Below are 20,586 nucleotides of genomic sequence, written 5' to 3'. Positions count from 1 at the left end.
TAAATAAAATTTATTTCACACTAATAAAGTGTTGTCAATAAGTGCTCTTTTTTAGTGGAATTCTAATTGTGGAATTACCACCAAGAGCAAGACACCCGTATGAACATTCTGCACAAAGCATTAGAGAAGGGCTGTCTCACAGCAAGGATCATTCAGAACTACAGATATAAAACACAATGCAAGGCACCAATGACCTGCATTTTACCTGTACATTTACTTTTCCTGCCTAGACAGAACTTGTATACTTGCCAATAATATAACAAAAAAATCTGGAGTCAATCTCTATACATATGTGATACATAGTGAGCAAGCCAAGACTTCTAAGAACATGGAAGTTACTGCCCATGAACAGTAAATCTGATGCATTTAGAAACCACCTAGGGCTTGCAATAGCAATTCAACGCAGTACATGTGCACATTCTTCTGCCTGGGAAATTCCAGACAGAGATACAGCTGCCTTGTCACTGCTGGCCTTACAAACCACTCTCTTAAACATGAAGCTTGTGAATTTGCATCCCTATTACTAAGCCATGCATCCCATTTCTGGCAAATCTTGTACTGTAAATAATTTAAAACATAAATTAGATAAAGTGACTTCTGATAGAAGTTATTTTTATAGTAACACCTGCAAAATATCTTGTTAGCAAGAGAGATGCTGAATTCCTTACAGATTACAGAGGGCAACTAGAGTTCATTCATACACTCCAAAATAAAAATTTGTGTGAAAATAATTTTGTTATTACGGTACTTATTTCTAGGGTATCTATCAAAGCATTAAACATATACCCAAATACACTAAAGGAACCATCAGTTACTGTATGAGTTGAAAAGCAATCAATTTCAATGTTAATCTGGACAAAGTAGTTTATTAATAGCTTTGACGATTATTATTCTTGGAATTCCAGAAATGCTCAGAGAACCTAGCTGAAAATGGGACTGCTCATCACATAAACATGCAATCTTTATCTAGGGATAAAAACCACAGTTGTTAGAATACTCTAAGAGTCTCATCCAGATGAAAAAAACCCATCATCTATAAAATCACCTAAGCTGGTACAGATAAAAAGCTCAAAGAGACACAGACTCAAACTAGCAAAGCCACATCTTGTTAAAGCATATGTCGCCTGTCTGCAATACTTTTAACACATGCTAGAACATACTGGATGCATTATCACATCTATTGCCTTGACAACAAAGCTAGAATTAATAGTACAGGGTAGTCCTTGTTCCAAAGGACTAAAATTCATGAGGAAGCAAAGGAAGTATTAGCTGTATTTTCAGATGTTATCTGAGAAGATGTTTTTCTGAGAAGCAAACAAGAAGCCCAGATTGTTTAAAATTTCCTAGTTAACTAGAAGGGTATGTAGTATTTCACAAGACCTTCCCAAATGCTGCTCTGTGCTTGGCAAATTAATTTAAAAACCGGAAAATTAAGAAAATCTCTTTTAAATAAAAAGTGTTTGTAAAAAAAGGTTTAAATAAAAAACCTTTCCATTTTTCAGGTTTCGTTTGCCTTACAGCTGGGGTTTGAAAAAAAAAGTTTAAAGTCAATGGAAATAGAATGTGTTGCAACAACCAAGTCTGTTTGTCCCCTACAAATTTTAAAAGAAACACTTCCTCCAGTTCTGATCTTGGATACTTTATTTAGGAAGGTTCTTGGTCTCAAGCACTAATTTTTCATTGTTATTTAGCAAAAAAAACATATTTTCTTATTATTGTTGCAAGGTATCGCAGCTTCCTTCCACCAGAAAAACCGTGAAGTACCCTGAAAACATTTATCAGTCAAAAATTTGTCCCACATGATGTGGGGAAGAGAGTGAAAAATGGCAACACTGACCAACTTACAAGCAATGTTTAAGCTAACAAGAAGCAGTCTTACTATTGGCTTTTAATTGCATTACTTACATTTTGGCAACTGAGCCCTTGCTTTTTACATTTCTAATGCATGATGTCAGAACAACTTTATTTCTGTCTTTAGAATATTGTCATAAAAACAGTGAGGTGTTTCTAATGGAAATAGTCCAGTGAGAATTGGGTTTGTTCTACATATACCAAACATCACTTCCACAGCTCCTAGTCTTTGAAATTAAGATTTAAGGTCAATAAATTATTTCCTTTTCATTAGTAAAGTGAAGAGTGTGAAATTATTTTAAGGTCCTCACTAACTTGCTAATGTAAACCCGCTGCTTAGAATGCAAGAACATGTAAAAAGCAGCCAGTTTACTGCATGCAGTGAGTTAATAGAAGCACTGAGATTCCCAGCTACTGTCAGGGTCTTTTTAAAAAAAACAGGTTTACTACTATAACTTGAACTTATAACTGGACTGCACTTGGTGGCCATGGCATGACCTTATTAGACTTGTACAAGCTTATCTGAGAAAAAAAATTTTAACAGGCATTATGAATTATGCTCTTTATGCCTTCAGCTAAGGCTCTCAGTCATGCCAAACCATGCTCATTTCTAGATGTGCATATGCACCTCCAGCAGACGTGGCACTGACTTCATACTTGGAACTGAACATAACATGACCTCTGGTGTGCCCCCACATGTTCACAGATAAAAACCAACGCTATACTAAGAAATGCAACTCATGGTATAACGGACAGAAGTTGAAGACTGCAGCACTGTCAAATGCGGTGCTGCTTACCCAACAGCTCATCGATACAGATGCCATCAGAATGAAACTCACAGTGCCAGCACCAGGCTTTTTAAGACCAGAAAGTTAAATCAAGGCACTGGCAAGAATATTTTCAGTCTATCTGACTGCTGTGTATAACCAGTAATATATACAGGTCCATATAAAGACACACATACACACAATTACGCATCCTGCCAACTCCATGAAAAATTATGTCATTTTTGACTGCAGGTCAAGGTGAGGCCCTACAGAGAAACTGATAAAGCTGTTTAAAACCTACCTGCACTCTCATGTTAGGAAAAGGGCATTTGTGGGTTTTGTTTTGTGGGGGATTTTTTTTCAACCTTTTGAATGGAAAACAAAAGCTGATGAATAATGTCCCTGGAAAATAGTGCTTATAAAGAATGATACAAGTAGTTAAGTATTTATAGAGTAGTAATATAAAATAAAATAATATTCAACATCTTACTAAGGAACACTGCTTCTAGAAGTCCATGACTCAGTTTATAATTTTAATGGAAATTTAGCAGTTCTAAAAAAAAGGCCAAGGGAATCTATTAATTCCTTTATCTTGAATACATTTACTTTACTCTGTTTGTGATCGTGATATAATGCAAAATCATATATTTTAATCAGTAGATTTTTATAGCTAGCATTATCTGTACTTTTGCTGAAGCAGCCTCCAACATTATAGCCTAAAACAGAAAAAGAAAGAAATTCTTTTTATACCTTGATTAAAGAAAAAATAGATCAATGAAAAGTATGCTGTATATATTTCAAGTTTATTCCAATCTGACTAGTTAATTAATATTTTCATTCAAAAAAATCCCACCCCACCCTAAATAACAGCAATAAACTCACAATGAATTCCATGCAAGATTCACCTGTGAATTTTATTTATGTTTTCATTGTTTTCCTTTTAAGCATAGTACTGAAAAGATGAACAAGTCAGACAACTATTGTCAGTCAATACAGGGTGACTTTATGGTAGTCACATATTAGATTAAACTACAGAACTATATTTAACCTGAGAAGATAGGGTCCTATTTATGTAATCCTGCTTTAGGAGCTTCTAATGAGTTACTGCAGCCTAACCCAGATATGCCTGCCAGCAAGTTCCCTGCTCTTTCACATCAACACAATGATGAGAGTACAATTTCATTGTAAAAATTGCTGTATAGCACAAAGAACACTCTTGTTAAACATGTTGATCTTCAATATAATCAGTAACCTAAAAATAAACTTCTGCCTAACTCGTATTTATAACACAGAAGCTTTATTTTTATTTGCATTATATTTGCTATATAGCTAGAGTCAGTGTTACTAAGAAGAGATTCCTGAAGCAGGCGAATAAGTGGTCAATGGAATTAGGTAAGTAAAGAAATTGGTAAGTTCTTCGACACCAGAGCATTCACAGAGAGAGCAGATGCCTACATTTTCAAGTGAATGAACGCATGCGGAAATTACTGAAAGATGCTTTATACGTTAAGCAAGTTATTATCACCGTGGCCTCTTTTTGCTTTAAAATCTACCAACAGGAATGCTCATCCATCCTAGAAATGTCTTCATCTTTTAGAGAGCATCCACCGGGAGAGCCCTGCGTCCAGCCACCTGTCTCGCAGACACATATGGCGCTTGGGGATCAGCAGGGGCCAGGGTGAGCGTCGGTCACTCCCTAACATCTGCCAACTGATCAAAAGTGGCATTAATGAAATTCTAAAAGGAGTTTAGTTCACTCCTTCATGCTTAAAGAAAGCTATAGTGACAAAAGGTGTACGTAAAAAGCAGCGCGTTGAGATTATAGATGGTAAAACAGAGCAGGGAAACGGATGAAGCTTTTCAGAACTTGCTTTTTGACCCAACTCACCTGCTGTAAACACCTTGTCAAATACAATCATGGTACTGCTTGAACTCAAGCACAGCATGAAATGTAAAACAGCGATGTAAGAAACAAGGACAGGAATAACAAAAGGCCCAACTGCAAACAGAAGGAAAAATTAAGAATTCATCATTATGATTCGTCATTGCATCACACACTTCAGTACCTGTTGTTTCTAGATTTGGCTATATTTAAAGATCATCTCAATAAATGATCATAATGCAAAAATTATATATGTATAAAAATTGAATTTCAGTGTCACTAATTGCTTTCCTTGCACTGTGTCTACTGATGCTGTATATACAGTAAAAGCACTAAAAATGCAGTTCGAAGATACATAGTTTCAGATCATCACATTTTCTCTGGGGCACTAGGATGCCCTTCTCTGCATTCCAAAGCCAAACAAGGCCAACAGACCAAAACCATAGTATCTTGGCTTCAAATGCTAATTATTTCCCTGCAAAGCTAAGGCTATATTTGAGTGGAAAGTTCTTCCACTAAGTTAGCTCTTCACAAAGGAAACAATGAGGTGCCTCAAAGAAAAACAGTTTACATTTATTTTACTTAAATATTTTATCAAAAAACCACAATGACAGGAAAAAAACAAATAATGGCCTCTTTTTAGCAAAAGAAGAAAAGAATTCAAAGCTTATGGGAAGAAGAGAACAGCAGATTTGAGGACTGGCAATCTGAACCCTTAGCTTGTTTAACTATTACATACAAATAGATCAGAGATTTTATTCTGTGATGGGAATGAGACCGAATGTGAATGCCATTCTCTCTTCCACCATGTGGTGCCCCTATCAATTAAGGCACTGTTTCTGCACCATGAGAATGCAATGTAAACACTTCATGTAATGCAGCCTGCCTAGCATCCAAGCTTTCTGTGAAGACTTTTGTTGCCAAGATTTTCTTGCCTTAAGCTACCATCTGAAACATGGAAAGCTGCCCTTTGCAAAACTGGAAAAGCAACATGAAAAGGAAGCAGAAGATAATTCTCTTCTGTTTCCCTCCCTAGTCAGCAATTAACACGTTACTTTCATTCCATCAGACTTAAACCAGAAAAATAGTAGTTAAATATGACAGCGTTTGAACATATCTCAAAAGTTGCAATATTGTTCATTGTCTCCAATCCATCAGTAATTTCGGTATTGGCTTGGTTGTTCACAAGAAACACATTCATGTTAATGCAGCTCAGTCTGAGAGAGAGGGAGATATGAATCCTGTTCCATACCTGGTCATTGGGATGAATTGCACAACAAGGGCCAGATGCTGAACCATCTCACAAGCACCATTCACCTAGGCTTTGTGCATATCATATCTTGCACAATGAGGTGAAAGATTGAGAAGGGAAGTCTGAAGATAATTTTTTGTAAATGTTGCTTTGATAAACTCAATGACTGATTTTTAGCATTCTTCCCAAGCTCAAAAAAGCTAATCTGTATGTCCAAGAAGCAAACAACACAATCAGCGGAAAACCTGGCATTAAACAATGACTCAGCATGTGGACTGAGCCTCAAACTCTGAATAAAAAATTTATAATATATTTAATATTTAGAAGGGTGGTTACACCCACTCAGAAAAAAAAAAGTAGTAAGTAAATTGGTGGCAAGCTAACTAAAAGAAAAATCAGAAATTAGAAAATAAGTAGCTTGCTATTAACAAGAAAGAAAAAATGGTCACTTTTCTTAGTGTTCAGGTCAATTCAGAAAAATTTCATTAAACAAAAACACTGTAAATGGTCTGTAAATTTAAAGTCATCTAACACAACACAGTCTTCAAGTAGAAAGCTGATGTTGAATTCAGAAAGATAAATCCCACGTTTAGCAGTGGTAAAATTTATTATAAAATGCATTTCTTTGGCATTATACAGTTAGAGTTGAATCTGATGTTAACATTTATGATTAACATTACATAATATGAAGACATATTATGAATATTAATAAAAGTGTTACACAAAGGCACATAGAGATGATCTGTGCAGACTGAAATGTACATTCCATCCTACAGAGACAGATAATCTCAATGGAAGAAAAGATGCAATTATGTGAAAAGAAAATGTAGGATGAAACAGATATCAGAAAAAGCTGAAATTCAAGTTACACAGAAGGTTTAGGTGCTTTGTGAATAAAGAAGGAAGAAAACTTCAGTAACTGAGAAATCATGCTATGAAGGAAGAAGAGGAGGAGTATCAACTCAGTATGAAATAATATGCAGATTATTGTACGGAGCCACGAAACATCTGAATATAAATTCTACTTATCAAAAACAGAATGAGTTTTAGCCATGTTAGAAAAAGCAAAGCTGAGCTCCAACTTACATACAGATCAACATTATGAACGTAGCATTTTCCTGCTGGCTTAGTATCTCACGTAGAAGGATGACAAGGGAATTTATTCCTTTCCTGCCATGTGGATAGGCAGAAGGTTAACTAAACAACCACCAGTTTTGAAAACCCTGCTTTCTGCATTATCAGGAATGGGATGATGGTTTTGTCTCCTTGACATACTTCCACAGCAAGCATTCCAAAGAAGAAGCAGCAAATCAAACTCTCCTGATATTAAAAGATGAAATAAATCTCTGTACAGAGACTATTATTCCCCACACATATACTCAGGAACAGAAGCAGAGTCAAATACTGATCCAGCTTGCAGATTGTCTGTTAGTTGCAGTGATGCAGGCATCAGTTCTGAAATGTATTGCACAGCTTCACTACAGGCATACCCTAGGCAAAATCATGCAAACATACAAGTCCGGCTACATCTTGCAGGTTAAGGCCCCCATGCAACCCAATGTTATTAGAAGTGCTATCTTTTTTTTTTTTTTCTTGCAATAAAAAAAATCGTTTACGTGTTTTTAAACACAAATGCCACAGCATTTGCCCATCTACTCCAACGTTACAAAACCAGAGAAAGAAGGGCAAAATTTAATTGAACTGCTTAAGTAATGAAGCTCTGATATTTAATTGATTTGTTTGAAACTGTAAATTGCTAAAAACAAAACATTATTTTAACCTGACAGTCCCATTGAGACCAATATTTCTCACTACACTGCAAGCTTATTCTAAGCTGTTTATTAGCACAAACACTACTAACAGCCTGCAGAAAAGAAATCTCAGATCTAGAGCTGGCTTTGAACCTCAGCTTGCAATGGTTATAGTTTAAAGCTTCATTTTCACATCTGCATAGGTACTACCCAATCCAGTTTGAAGCCCAGACAACAGAACCAAGGGCTGACAGTCTTCAGTGCCACTCCACAGCTCTGTAAGTCAGTATTTCCTGTAACTTGTTTCCCACTTTCCTCTTGGGCTCAGCTATTTATTAGTTTATGTAGATCTGAACAGCATTTAAGTCTTCAGCCACATGGTTTGCGCCGTTTCTCCAACATCCTGCTCATGTAAGTCAAACAACCCTAGATACTGCAATGCAGAATGATATTAGCTAACCAGGGAATCACAGTATATATTGCTCCAGTGGGGTCTATAAGCTTTGATACAGCACAAAGGATGATGCTGGGATATGCTTTATAAATCTCTGACGAGATAAAAACTCCATAATGGATGGGATGAAGTCTCTGTAAAGGGATGTGTGCTAGTTTTGGCTGAGATGGAGTTAACCTTCTTCATAGTAGCTAGCATGGAGCTGTGGTTTGGGTTTGTGCTGAAAACAGTGTTGATAATACAGTTTTCCTTATTGCTGAGCAGTGCTTACACAGCATCAAGGTTGCCTCTCCTTCTCACACCTCCCCACCATGGAGCAGGCTGGGGGGGCACAAGGAGTTGGGAGGGGACACAGCCGGGACAGCTGACCCCAACTGACCACAGGGATATTCCAGACCACCGGACGTCATGCTTAGCAGATAAAAGTGGGGCAAGAAGAAGGAAGGGGGGGACATTCAGAGTGATGGCGTTTGTCTTCCCAAGTCACCATTAGGTGCGATGGAGCCCTGCTTTCCTGGAGATGGCTGAACACCTGCCTGCCCATGGGAAGTGGTGAATGAATTCCTTGGTTTGCTTTGCTTATGGGTGCGGCTTTCGCTGTACCTATTAAACTGTCTTTATCTCGCCCACGAGTTTTCTCATTTCTACCCTTCTGATTCTCTCCCCCATCCCACTGTAAGGAAGGTGAGCGAGCAGCTGTGTGGTCCTTAGCTGCCAGTTGGGGTTAAACCATGACAGGATGTCAAGCTAGAAAGCATTTGGTTTTGTATAACTGGCTCTAATTCAAAGGGGACAGAAGCGGCACTAGAAGGGACCTTGCTGGTAAGGGGAGAAGAAGAGCAGGAACAAACAGGGGATCTGCAGTCAGAGAGTGTGAGTGGGTGTGCAGGACCATATTCCAAAGGGAACCAGTTTTGCTGTCAATGAGCCATAACATCTCAGCTGAGCATACTGAAAATATTTACCTGAAAAAAAAAGAGGAAAAAAATCAGCAACTACTTGACCATGTTCCATAGAAAGGAAATCATTAATAGTCACTGAAGGCTTGTCCAGGAATTTCAACACATGGGCTACAAGCCACGTCTCTGATCTTGACATTTTGTTTAACCAGCCAGTAATAGAATTTTGTGTGCTACCCCAGAAAAGTCACAAGACAGCTAACTCCAGCGTATTACAGGTGCCTAAGTTGATATCAGGTTAAAGCCCATATGGAGAAGAGGCCTGGAGTTTGTTTCAACAGATTCATAATACAATCAGGTAGACTCCCACCTCCCCAAAATTTATTTTAAGAGTAAATGTTTATCATCAACAGTAGCTTGTATAAAGAAAAGAAGTGAGATTTTTTTTTTCCCTGGAGTGGCATATGTGCTATTTGCATAGCAAGTTACAAGGAGGGCAGCAATGGTCATGATCCTGTACCAATGGTGTTTGTATGCAGCACCTTCAGCCAGTTAAAGGTGGCATGCAGCATTTCCACCAAACACCTTGGAGCCAGGCACAGTTTTACAAGCCACAGCGAAAATGAACAAGAAAGTTCTCAAAACAGGAAGAAAGACAATCTGATATGTTACTTGGAGAAAGTTAAATCCTATTTGCCAAAAACAGATAATGAAAGACCTCAGCACCCAACACACGACATCTGAAGATTTCCACACTGATACTCTTAAAGAAGACTCTGTGGTCAGCTGAGACCTATAGAAATATCAGCATTATTCTTTCTTGCTTATATGCTCCATGCAACACAAAAGCTGTAGGCACACACGTTACTGACAGAGTCATTCAGAAAGACCAGTCTCAGAACCTGGTTTCTTTATTGGTACCGTAGCCAGGAGCACCACCTGTGCAACTGACTGCAGCCTTGCACCAGGCATGGGCTTCCCAATACCGAACTGGAAGCTCACAGACCTGTAGTGAACTGATAAACCAGCATTCACAGGAAAATAGTAACTGCCGCCTTTATTGCCTTAGCCATCTCAATGGCATATTCCAGCACTGCGAGAATGAGGGCAACTTTGCATGTATACGCTGTAAGAATTCCCCCGCTTCAACTGCACAGCCATTTCTTGGCATCCAAAATCTACCAGGTACTGCGATGCAGTGAGCGTATGCTGCCTGTCCGGCACCCAAAGTGTCAGTCAAGCAAGAATCTATAGAAACTCTCAATACTGGCAAAATCACAGAGCCAGTAACTGTGTTCTGCCGGGTTAGTATACAGAAGTTCCCCCTGTGGCCTGTGAACACCTCCGAGGTTCAGAAACAACCACAGAATTGCTTGTGCATCTCCAGTGCCTTCTACACATACAGTGCCCCTTCTGCAAAACTTCATCCAGGCCTGAGGTCTACCACCAAACAGAACAGACTCAAACAGAGAGCACATGATGTTGGAAGTCAAACACGTTAGTGGATTAAGAATACTGCTCCCCAGAAACACTGAGGCTTTCTGACGAAATGCTAAGAAGTAAGTTCTAGAGGAGTTCAAATGAGAAGGGCTTAGCTCTTGAACTCACCTTGAACTGATGACAAAACTAAGCACAAGCAACAAAGTCCTACTGACGCAGGCATGGATCACATGAAGCTTTGCGACATGGATGTTCCCAGTTAGGTTTAACGAGTTTCAGAACTACCATACAACTTGATAGAATTTATTCACATTCTGATTCACTCACATACTGGGTTAGTTTTATATCAGGAAGAAGGCCTGTGCACCTCTTCAGCTGCTGAAGTTTTGGACTGTGGCCCCAAGCTCACATTTCTCTATCAAAACACAGAAACACCCACTTACAGTCCCACTTTTCAGGGCAGGTTTCACCAGTCAGAAACAGCTGTGGCATGAGCTATTATAAAAGCTGAAAAAAATCTGATTTTTAAACTTTACTGCAGATTGAAGAAGGATATATATGTATGCAAACCCCCCAAAACTGTAGCAGCTCCTCCCATGCACAGCGGTAAGGCTGTTCGTCACAGTCACAGTGAGTGTAACTACTACAGTCAACCTCTCCGCCTAGACTAGTTGTTCTTTACATCCAGTGTAAATCCAGAACACATGCAATAAAGTTGATGGATGTAGGGATGATGAATCCATATTATGCACACTGTAGCTGAGATCTGAATCAAACCAGTCAGTAGCAAGACAGTTCTTATTTTTCTATTTTAAAAGCCACAACTGTTGCAGGAGAGAACCCATGGCAACATTTTTTATCACCTGTGGGGTGTATCTCAGGCAATATAAAACAGGAAAAATAAAAAATTATCTGTGTAATTCAAGAACTCTCAAAAATACGACTTTCCCATTGTACAGTTCCATTACTAAAGAAGAGATCTAAGTCTTAAATTAATGATTCTTTCCCCATATGAAAAAAAATGTTACAGCCAGAAAAAGAATGACATGGCTTAAGCTGTGTAGAACATCCATTCCTCCATCACGAAAAAGCACACAGCAAAATAAGAACATGTAGCATTTTGCCATCAACAAAGCTGCCTACACAGACGCCCACTTTTTCCTATTTTCTCTGTAGCATACTCTTAACTCACTCATCTCCTTCTGCATCCTTCTCACACTCATTGACTTACCTACGTTCCACACAGCTTCTTCAGACTTGTTTGCACAAGAAAACTGACCATGGAAATAGTTATTCTCTTACAGTCAGTTCAGAATACATCATCCATTTTATTTTTTCCCCTCTCCCAATATATTTATATACCAATAAAAATAATTTTCTTGAGAAACAGAGAGGTTACTCCAGGGTGTCTAAAATCTGAAATAACGAGAGCAGGATAATTATGCCACAGATCTAAGCTTCACACTGTGATAGATTCATGCATTTGGTCCCACCTCCCAGTAAGGAGCTGGCAATTACTGCATTCCAGTGCAGGACCATGGATTTTTTCCAGCTCCCTTACTCTATGTGCCAGTTACAGCTGATTGTGGCAGCTGAACCACTAATGCATTTTTGCATCAGATGCAAAAGACCTAGATATACTAGATATGCAAGAGCAAACCTGCAGTATATTTTGCTTTTTCTGCAGATGAGAATTACCGTTCTTTGCAATCATGATATTTAAAGCTCTGCTTTACTGACATCTGACAGGATTTTAGATTTAAAAATCTCAATCTGTAAGAAATGCACACTATTTATTACCTACAGTAATATGGGGACACCTCCCTCTAAAATTTTTAGATATTCCTCCTTTTCTAAGTTAGAAAGAGCAAATAATTAGAACCCTATGTTGCTTTTGTGCTCTTTTAAGGATTAGCCTTACTCAATTCCTGGACAACATATACATCAAGTACACTATGTACTCTGACAGAGCTTTAAATCAGACTAGAGCTGTTTAAATCAGACACATCTCCAATACATCCCTTCTTAAAGCATAATCTAGTATTATTGTGAAATTATTTTATAGTGCTAGTATGCAGGAATCTTCTGTTTCATCCAGTTCATCAGATATACTGTCTCCACAAAAACATATCTATTTATCTGTATGTTAATCTGTGAAGTATTTTCTGTGTGCACATTTGCAAACACACACAAAAGTTCTCTGCATTTACAGTTTTTACTCTTAGAAACCACTGGTTTTTTTACCCAATAGCTAGATTCCTAATAGCTGACTGAAAAGATAGACTAAATCTAGCTCAGATTTATCTAACCATGGCTGTGGTCATGGTTCCCCACTGTGGTACAGAAATAGCCATCTATCTTCTAGACTAGAAGCCATCTAGGAGAGGCTAAGGTAAAAAGATGGGGAAAAGAAAAAGAATGAAAAAAAAATATTTCAGGCTTTCTTACACAGTGGACAATAGAAAAAAAAATCTGCAAAAAAACAATATATACACAGAATATTTGTTATTAGCATAAAGGCAAGGTTGGTAAAATTAACAAATAGCTGACTGCAAGAAAGCTTTATTTTTTACTACAAGAGGTAGTAATAGCCCTGACTTCCTGGCTGGTAGAATGTAGAATCTAAAAATTCCTGAGAAATGGCAACATACTATGGCAATCCATTAAAAAAACCCCAAACCAAACCAAACCAAAAACCAGAAAACATTAATGATGGGATAAAATGAGATGTCAGGGAAAAAATAAATAGCTCAAAAATATTCACTTTTCAAGGTAACTCATTGCAGAGAATAAAAGTTAATGCTATTCAACAGTGAAACTGGTTTAAAAATAAAAAAAGGCTCATCTAACCTTCCCAGTCCTGTATATACATCTTGAGTTCTGGAGCAGGAGCAATATCTTTGATACTTCAACCTTACAAATACTTAGAAATGCACAAATACTTACACAGTTACAAATACAAATACTTACAAATACTTACAAATGCAGTTTGAAATTGATCAACAAATACAAAACTTAGTCGTAGGGCACTCAGAGACAGCAGAAGCATTTAAGCCTCGTTTCCATAGGAAGCCAGGCTACAGCAAATGTAATTAAAGTTTTTAGTAAGAGTGTGCTATTTTACCAAAAGACTCAGAATTACCAGAACAGACACTGAGTCTTGGGGCACAGCATCCCATCCTCCATCCCCATCCTATGTGGTAGTGGCCAAAGCCTCACGCAAAAGCTAATAGGATGATTATCTTCTACAAGGATTATGCTGCACAGAGAAGCTGAAGTCTGCCTTTGTGAGAATTAAGTCCATCAGCCTTATTGGTCTGCTGATTTTTTTTTCTTTTGCCATTGTGAAGATAGGGTTTCATTCTGATCTTTCTTGAAATGAGTAAATCTCATTGATATAAGAAGCTGGGATAAAAGGCACTTGCAGACCATTCTTTTTTGTTTAAGAAACAAGGAGTCTGGAAAAGGATATGAGAGGGAAAATGACTGATTTCTTCTTTAAGAAAGAAAGGTCTGCTACACTAAATTAGCAAGAGTATAATTATAATATAGTCTATACCTAACAAGTTTAGCAATGAATGATTAAGACACGATCTGTTCTACAGAAAATGCCAAAACGTGACTCAAAGTAGATCAACATAAGGTAAAAACATTGTGAAAGCGGTGCTTTACACCTTGATAGGGGAAAAGCTGTGTTCTTGGGGTTTCAGCTCTCATTCCAAGCAATTTAGAGAAGCAACACATCACAACGCGCACTCTCCACCCTGATAGGCATCACAGAGTGTTTACATCCTGATAGTGCAGAAAGAACTACATGAAGGAGTTACTCCAAAATCATGGAAGTACTTGCAGCTTAGAGACTCAAACAGAAAGGGAATCACTGTCTCACAAAGTAAAACCTCCACCCCAGAAACGTGTCCTGATCAGACTCAGGATGCAAGTTCATCACATTGCCACAAATATTTATAAATGTGGAGAACAAGCTTGTTCGGAGAATTAGTAGTTCACAAGAAAACAAGGCTTGTACCTTTGGACAGCAGTTCAAATGCAAGCTGGTGAGAAGAAATGCAAAATGTTTGACGCTTTCTTATCATAAACAGTAGCATTACTGTGCAGTAAATAAACAGTTACCAGATGCTGGATACTGATCTAGATAGAAAACAGAAAAAGAAGATGAAATCTCAGCCTCATAATCACTGACATTTTGGAAAGTCTTATGAAAATGGGTCTACTTTAGATAGATAAGATGTTCCTCATTCTGATCATTAAAGAAGAGAAATAAGGTAATTTTGGAAGAGCCCAAGGAAGATTGCTCTCCAGTGGCTTACTCTTAGTCTCACCATACAAATAATAATAATAACAACAACAATAATAATACTTCAGTTTCAGTTACACCAACATGCCACTTGGCTCACTTCATCTTAAAACAAATAGATAATGTTAGGATTAAACTTGAGTGCATTATACTCACAGGGGGGGAAAAATATCACCTCCTCACCTGCACAGCGAAGTCAAAGCAACCAGATAAGCAGACGGTGCCCATAATGAAGGCTGACAACCATGTTTTCCTTGGCTAAAGGGACACCATTTATTGAGGTTACACCAGGAAGCCATGCATTTCATCTGCAGCACATGCTTAACAGCAGCGCTAAATCAAAAGTGAAACTGCAAAATACAGCCGGGTGACACTAATAACACTTCCGTACCGAATGGAAAGCTAATCATAATCATAAAAGCAACTAAAAATATTCAATGCTAATGTCTTGTCAAAGACAACTGACATGGAGGACAACTGTCAGTTATCCAAGAGGATGAAAGTTAAGTCAAAATGGCACTGAGAAATATGAAAAATATACTTTCTGAAATAGCTCCCATTTTTCTTACTTTCAAGGTAGGGTGCTAGAGAACTGGCAAAATACCGTTAAGGTGGACTGTAAACAAGAAAACAGAGCAGAAAACCTCAAAGAGGTGTGAGAGACATCTTGATCCTCCTATGGTTTTGGCTATGTCCAGCATTTAGTGGGGAACAAGTAAGCAACACATAAACAAATACACAAACAAAGCAAAACCAAAGCAAAGCAAACCTATGTGGACTGTGCCATTAGAGGAGGAAATAACCAATATAAAAAACTCTGTTCACTATTTCTAAATATCTCACCATTTAAGTGATGTTTGCTTACCTTTCAGACTTTCACCTCTAGAAAGTGGTTTCAGTTAATCAGGTTATTCATCATGTTACTAGGACAGCACTAAAACAATTACATGTGTGTGTATGCTTATAATTTTTTTATAATGTGTATTAGGCACACCTCTCTTAAAATCAGAGGGTAGAAAGATAAATGAGAAATTGCCACTGTACATCTTTCTCTTTATTGACATAATTTCCCAATGTGAACTGTTAACAAGATACATAGTGACTACAAGTTTTTGTGCCTAAAGAAACAACAAAAATAAAGAGGAAAAACAACCTTTCTTCACACTGTATTCCTCATTATATCAAGCACCTTAACCACTCCTGTCTAACTTAAAATAACAGCTGTAGGTGGGAGCTTCCCAAATACATTTGGCTCTTTATTTGCATTTACGCATGTGTTTGAGAGCCTATATGTTAAAGAAAGAATGTGTCAAATTCAAAGGTGGCTGTGGAAGGAAATGGCAGATCTATGAGTCTGGCATTGTGCTGAGAGGATATGGGGAAGACCTCACCTATCATAGCACATAGCAGAAGTTTCTTTTAAGCTGCCATTCTTATTAGACAAACAAAGAGATGGAATATTGCAAGTAAGGAAGTAACCAACTTAAAGTTTTAGTGATCTCAAAGAAATGCCTACAGAAGCATTACATATGCTAAAAAAAAGTTCTATGATTTATAATTATGGGCAAAGGATGGAAGTATCACTGAAAAAGAGTGAGTTAAAAATGAGTTTAAACTACTACTACAGTTCCATTTTGCCCCTTTGAGAATGAATCTATACCATTTTTATTGAACTACTATAGATATTTTCCCTATTACTGAAGTTAGGGCTAATAAAGTTTTCTATTTTAAAAAAAATCTTAGCAAAAGTTCAACAGAAGTAAGTTACAAAATTTGCATATGGGGGAAGCATTCCCAAGATGGAAAAAAGCACTTTTTTAGATCATGAACTCAGGTTGGTTTACTGTAACGTGAATAAACTATGAAACAATGACTATGAAACTGATTTTCCTGAATACTGCAGAGTAGCATTGGAATAAGTACCATAAATCCGGAACTGTTCTAAATATGGAACTTTTTTTTAAGGAAAAACAAAAGAGATGGAATGTGTTTGTGCATATCAGTACACAAAGCTGCAATTAAGGCTGCATATTGTCCCTTCAAAATGAAGTAGAATAGAGTTAATGAAAGTTGAAAGGAAAAAAAAAGTCAGGATTACAGACAAGAGCATGAGGAAGGATTTAATGGTTTGTTTCATTGATGGCAGAGCAACCTTAGTTCAAAATTAATAAATGAATTGATAAACTGAGACGCAGTGATCAGTCGTACGTGTCCATACATCCTCTTAGAGGGAGGCAGCATGCAACCAACCTTGCTTTTATACAGAGGCAATCCAACCTCACATTCTTCATTATTTTCTGCTCCCTGACATGTATTTATGCCAGCTCCAGCTGGCCTTACGCTGTCCAGAAATGTGGCCCAGGCCCATTTATTTCCTCAATATACTTGTTACTCCTACATCTCCTATTTTCTATCATAATCTAATCAAAATGTTCAACAGAAAAAAAAAAATCTATACACGAAAGTAACTATAAACATTTAAATGCTGACAAATAATATTTAAAAGCAGCAACTGACAGCAGAGCTGGGATAAACTGTAAATAGATGGTGCTGGGGACACAAATATACTAACTATGGAGAACAAAAAGAGGGCTTGAAGAAGATGGACCTCTAAGAGGAAAATCATGATGAGAAACCCCTCTTCTACCACTGTGTACTGAGATTAATATTTTAACAGAGCACAACTCTTCCAGTTCAAGCCTCATTTTTACCCCAGGTTCAACCCATGGCCTCTTTTGAGGATATTTCTAACTCTTGTGTTCCCATAAAAACAATCTAAGACACTAAGGGACATACATTTAAGTGGAGAGTGAGCATTGCTCAGAACATTTCAAAAAAGAAAAAAAAGCCTTTATCTGCATGCAGGAGAACTTAAGCAGGTTGGGCAAGTCTCTGTACCAATGGCCTCTTACAGTACTAGTATCTCAGCCCATAGCAGACTGTCGCCCCAGTGCATCAGTGAAGGAGTCCTACGGGGTGGACTTAAACTTCTAGAGCCACTCTCCAAACAGTGGTGTCTCCACCCAGAAGGAGAATCCCCTCTTCTAGAAGATCCAAGATTCTTGGCCCTTCTGTTCATAACTCTAATGTGTCTATGCATTTCACATTAACATCCTCACTACCTGCACCCATCCAAAACCAAAAACCCCAAACCCAAAAAGACTCCACACTACCTCAGGCGCAAGAAACAAAGTCATCCCGATGGACCGAGAAATATAAACAGAGCAGAGACTGAAAACCAATGTTCTAAGCCCTACAGAACGTCACAGCTCCTGTATCACAATAACTAATTTTAGCATTATTAATAGTAAGGCATGCATATTTTCAATACAGAACAAAAGCACCATCTCAAAAGATAATTAAGCAGAATTTAAAAGTCTCATAAAAACCTTCTTGCCTAAATGCACCATGAATTAGCGTGTCTTACAATTGGAAAACATTTATTTTCAGCAAGCTTTGGAAAGCCGACACAAAGCCTATTCACCCCTAGCCATATAAAATCTGAAAGAGAAATTGGCATCTCATGGAGATGAAACACAGTAGACCCTGATAAGCATTACAGAATCCCATTCCTGCATAAATACATATGCACATCATGCTTACTGTCGGTGAGACCAATCATGTAAGAAAAGACATTACTGGGTGTACATGATGGGTGCTAAGCATAGGGCAGGGATCTCAGGGAGCAAAAGGAATTTTGAAATGAAGTGGGACTCATTTTCTTCCCCCTTACAAAATTTGCTAGGATTTCCTTTTAATAATCCTATGAAATTTTTAAATAAATAATAAAAGTAAATACCATCTGTTTAAATTAACATCATTTCTCAGGATTGTTTGACTAGACGGTGTGGTACATGGAAGTCATCAGTCAGGCTAGTAATACACGACTGATATTCTGTAAATACCCAACAAAAATAACTCTCGCTTGTTTGTTCAACCTGCGTCCAGTCCATCCTCTCTCCAAACGGAGATCCCGCCAATCTGTGGCGACTCACAGGCCTAACAGCTGCCTTAAGGGCTGAGGTAAAGAACTTTTCCCCAAATCTCTCCCATTCACTAGGACAAACCGGTCTTAATGGGCAAGTAATAAACAAAAATTACGCCGTGCGCAGATACTCCTCTCATCCAACCCCTCGGATACTCTGACACTCCTCTCATCCAACCCCCCGGAGCGATCTCTTCTATGGTGTTGCCATAGAAAACGGAAAGGAAGCCTCCAATTAGGGAAGAGGTCACTCTTAAGCAGAGGTATTATGTAAATACCGGCCAGCCAGCCCCCTGCAAACAAAAAAAATAAAAAATAAAGGCCTCATCCCGCAAGCCCTCCAAGGGCAGGCCTCAGGTTCGCCCTCCGCAAACCCACGCCGGCGGGGCTCGGCTTGCGAGCGCGGGTGCGGAGCCCCCGCAGCCTGCCCCGCCGGCGCCCAGGGACGCCCGCCCGGACCCCGGGGAGCGCCTGGGAGGAAGGGAGGGCGGCGGGGCCCCGGCCGGCCGGTCCGCGGGGCGCCGCGCCGGTATCCCACCCGCCGGCGGAGGACCGGCGGCCGCGGGGAAGCCGGCAGGGATGGCTGAGCACGGCCGGGGGGGGGGTCGGAGGGCTCGCAGCCGCGGGGTCCGGGGCTCTCCCCCTGCCCGCCGCGGCCGCGCCCCGGCTCGCCGATGGCTGCGGAGGAGTTGCGGGAGGGCCGGGGCGGGCGGCGAGCCCGGCCGGGCTGGCCCCCTCGGCGGGCGGCAGCCGCCTCTCGCCCGCCCGCCCGCCCCGGGGACAGGCGGCGCCCAGCCCCGCCAAGGACCGGCCGCCCTTCCCGGGGCTTCCTCGCCCGTCGGGTCACCGGCACGGCGGGGCGAGCGGAGCCGGGCACGGCCTCGCCACGCCCCGGGCTGCACTTTTTTTCCTTCCCCTCGGGCACCTCGCACGGTCAAAGTCTCCGAGAGCGGCAGCATCCCTCCATCCCTGCATCCCTCTCTCCCCCACCCCCTCCTCCGCATCCCCCACTCGTGCCTCCCCGCCGCCCCTACTCACCCACGCCGCGGCCGGCACCGGCGGCAGGCCCTCCCCGCCCCGCCAACCTCCTCTCCCCGCTTCTTCCCCGGAGGGACCCGCTAGGCGCTCCGCGGCCGGAGCGGCCAAGCTCAGCGGCGACGCTCTCCGCCCGGGCAGCCGCACCTCGCTGCCGGCGCCGGGCTCCCTCCCTCCCCAGCTGTCACCGGCGGCCCGCCCTCGGGAGGCGGCGGCCCCGAGCCGCTCCCCGCAGCCCCGCCTCCCGCGGCCGGGCGGGGGGGGACCGCTGCCGCGGCCGCGGACGGGGCCGGGGTCGGTCCGGGCTCGGGGGTGCCGCCGCGGGTCGCGGAGCTCTCGGGCTCGGCGGGCCGCTCCCGCCCCGGGGAAACTTCGCCGGGAAACTGGGGTCCCTCCGGGCGGGGCGGGGTGCGGGCGATGCCCCCCCGTTCCTGGGGTGGGTGCCTCGGGAGGTGCGGAGCCGTGCACCTCGAGGAGAGAGCGCTGAGAAGAAGGGGTTATCCTTCCGATTTTTTTTGTGTGTCACACCCTACCGTAGCGCGCAAGAATTAGAGTTGTCGGATTAACTCATCTGCTAGCGCTCGCTGGCCGTGCCAGATGGCTGTAAACCCTAATACCATTTAAAACCTCATTATTTTGTTAGAATGGAACAGAATAGCTGCTTGAGGCTCCCGGGCCCAGGCTCCGCTTGCGGGTTTCTAACCAGACTGCCTCTTCTGCGCCGACGAACGTTGGCTTTGAACGCGCCTTTACTAAAATGCTGTTTGCGAGTATGTTTCCGTCCATCCGGATTCAGCGACTGACCCGGTAAATGCAGCAGAAATGTATTTCTGTTAGCTAAATACTAAGGCCTCAGGGAGTGGGAACGGTCACGATAATTAGCTGGATGTTATGTTGGTGGCTAACGCCGTATTTCTGTAAGCAGGCCCAGTATCGAGGAGAAAACAAGCAGTTT

General features: G+C 40.7%; 1 protein-coding gene across 2 annotated transcripts in view; it reads right to left on the bottom strand.

Annotated features, from left to right (window-relative positions):
- Positions 1-14,937, bottom strand: part of JAKMIP1 (janus kinase and microtubule interacting protein 1) — a 161,801-nt gene extending 146,864 nt beyond the window's left edge. Inside the window, exons 1-2 of one of the 2 annotated variants that reach the window (XM_075022785.1) lie at positions 14,795-14,937; positions 14,324-14,445 (exon numbers count right to left, since the gene is read on the bottom strand). The gene's annotated coding sequence lies outside the window, so the exon portion shown is untranslated. The remainder of the gene's footprint in view (positions 1-14,323; positions 14,446-14,794) is intronic. The other variant, XM_075022795.1, reaches the window with a different exon arrangement.
- Between the last annotated feature and the right edge of the window lie 5,649 nt (positions 14,938-20,586).

Source organism: Buteo buteo, chromosome 1 (genome assembly GCF_964188355.1).
Source record: "Buteo buteo chromosome 1, bButBut1.hap1.1, whole genome shotgun sequence".
Taxonomy (NCBI): domain Eukaryota; kingdom Metazoa; phylum Chordata; class Aves; order Accipitriformes; family Accipitridae; genus Buteo; species Buteo buteo.
Note: the sequence above shows the minus strand (reverse complement) of the source record. Positions and strands in the feature narration are given on the sequence as shown.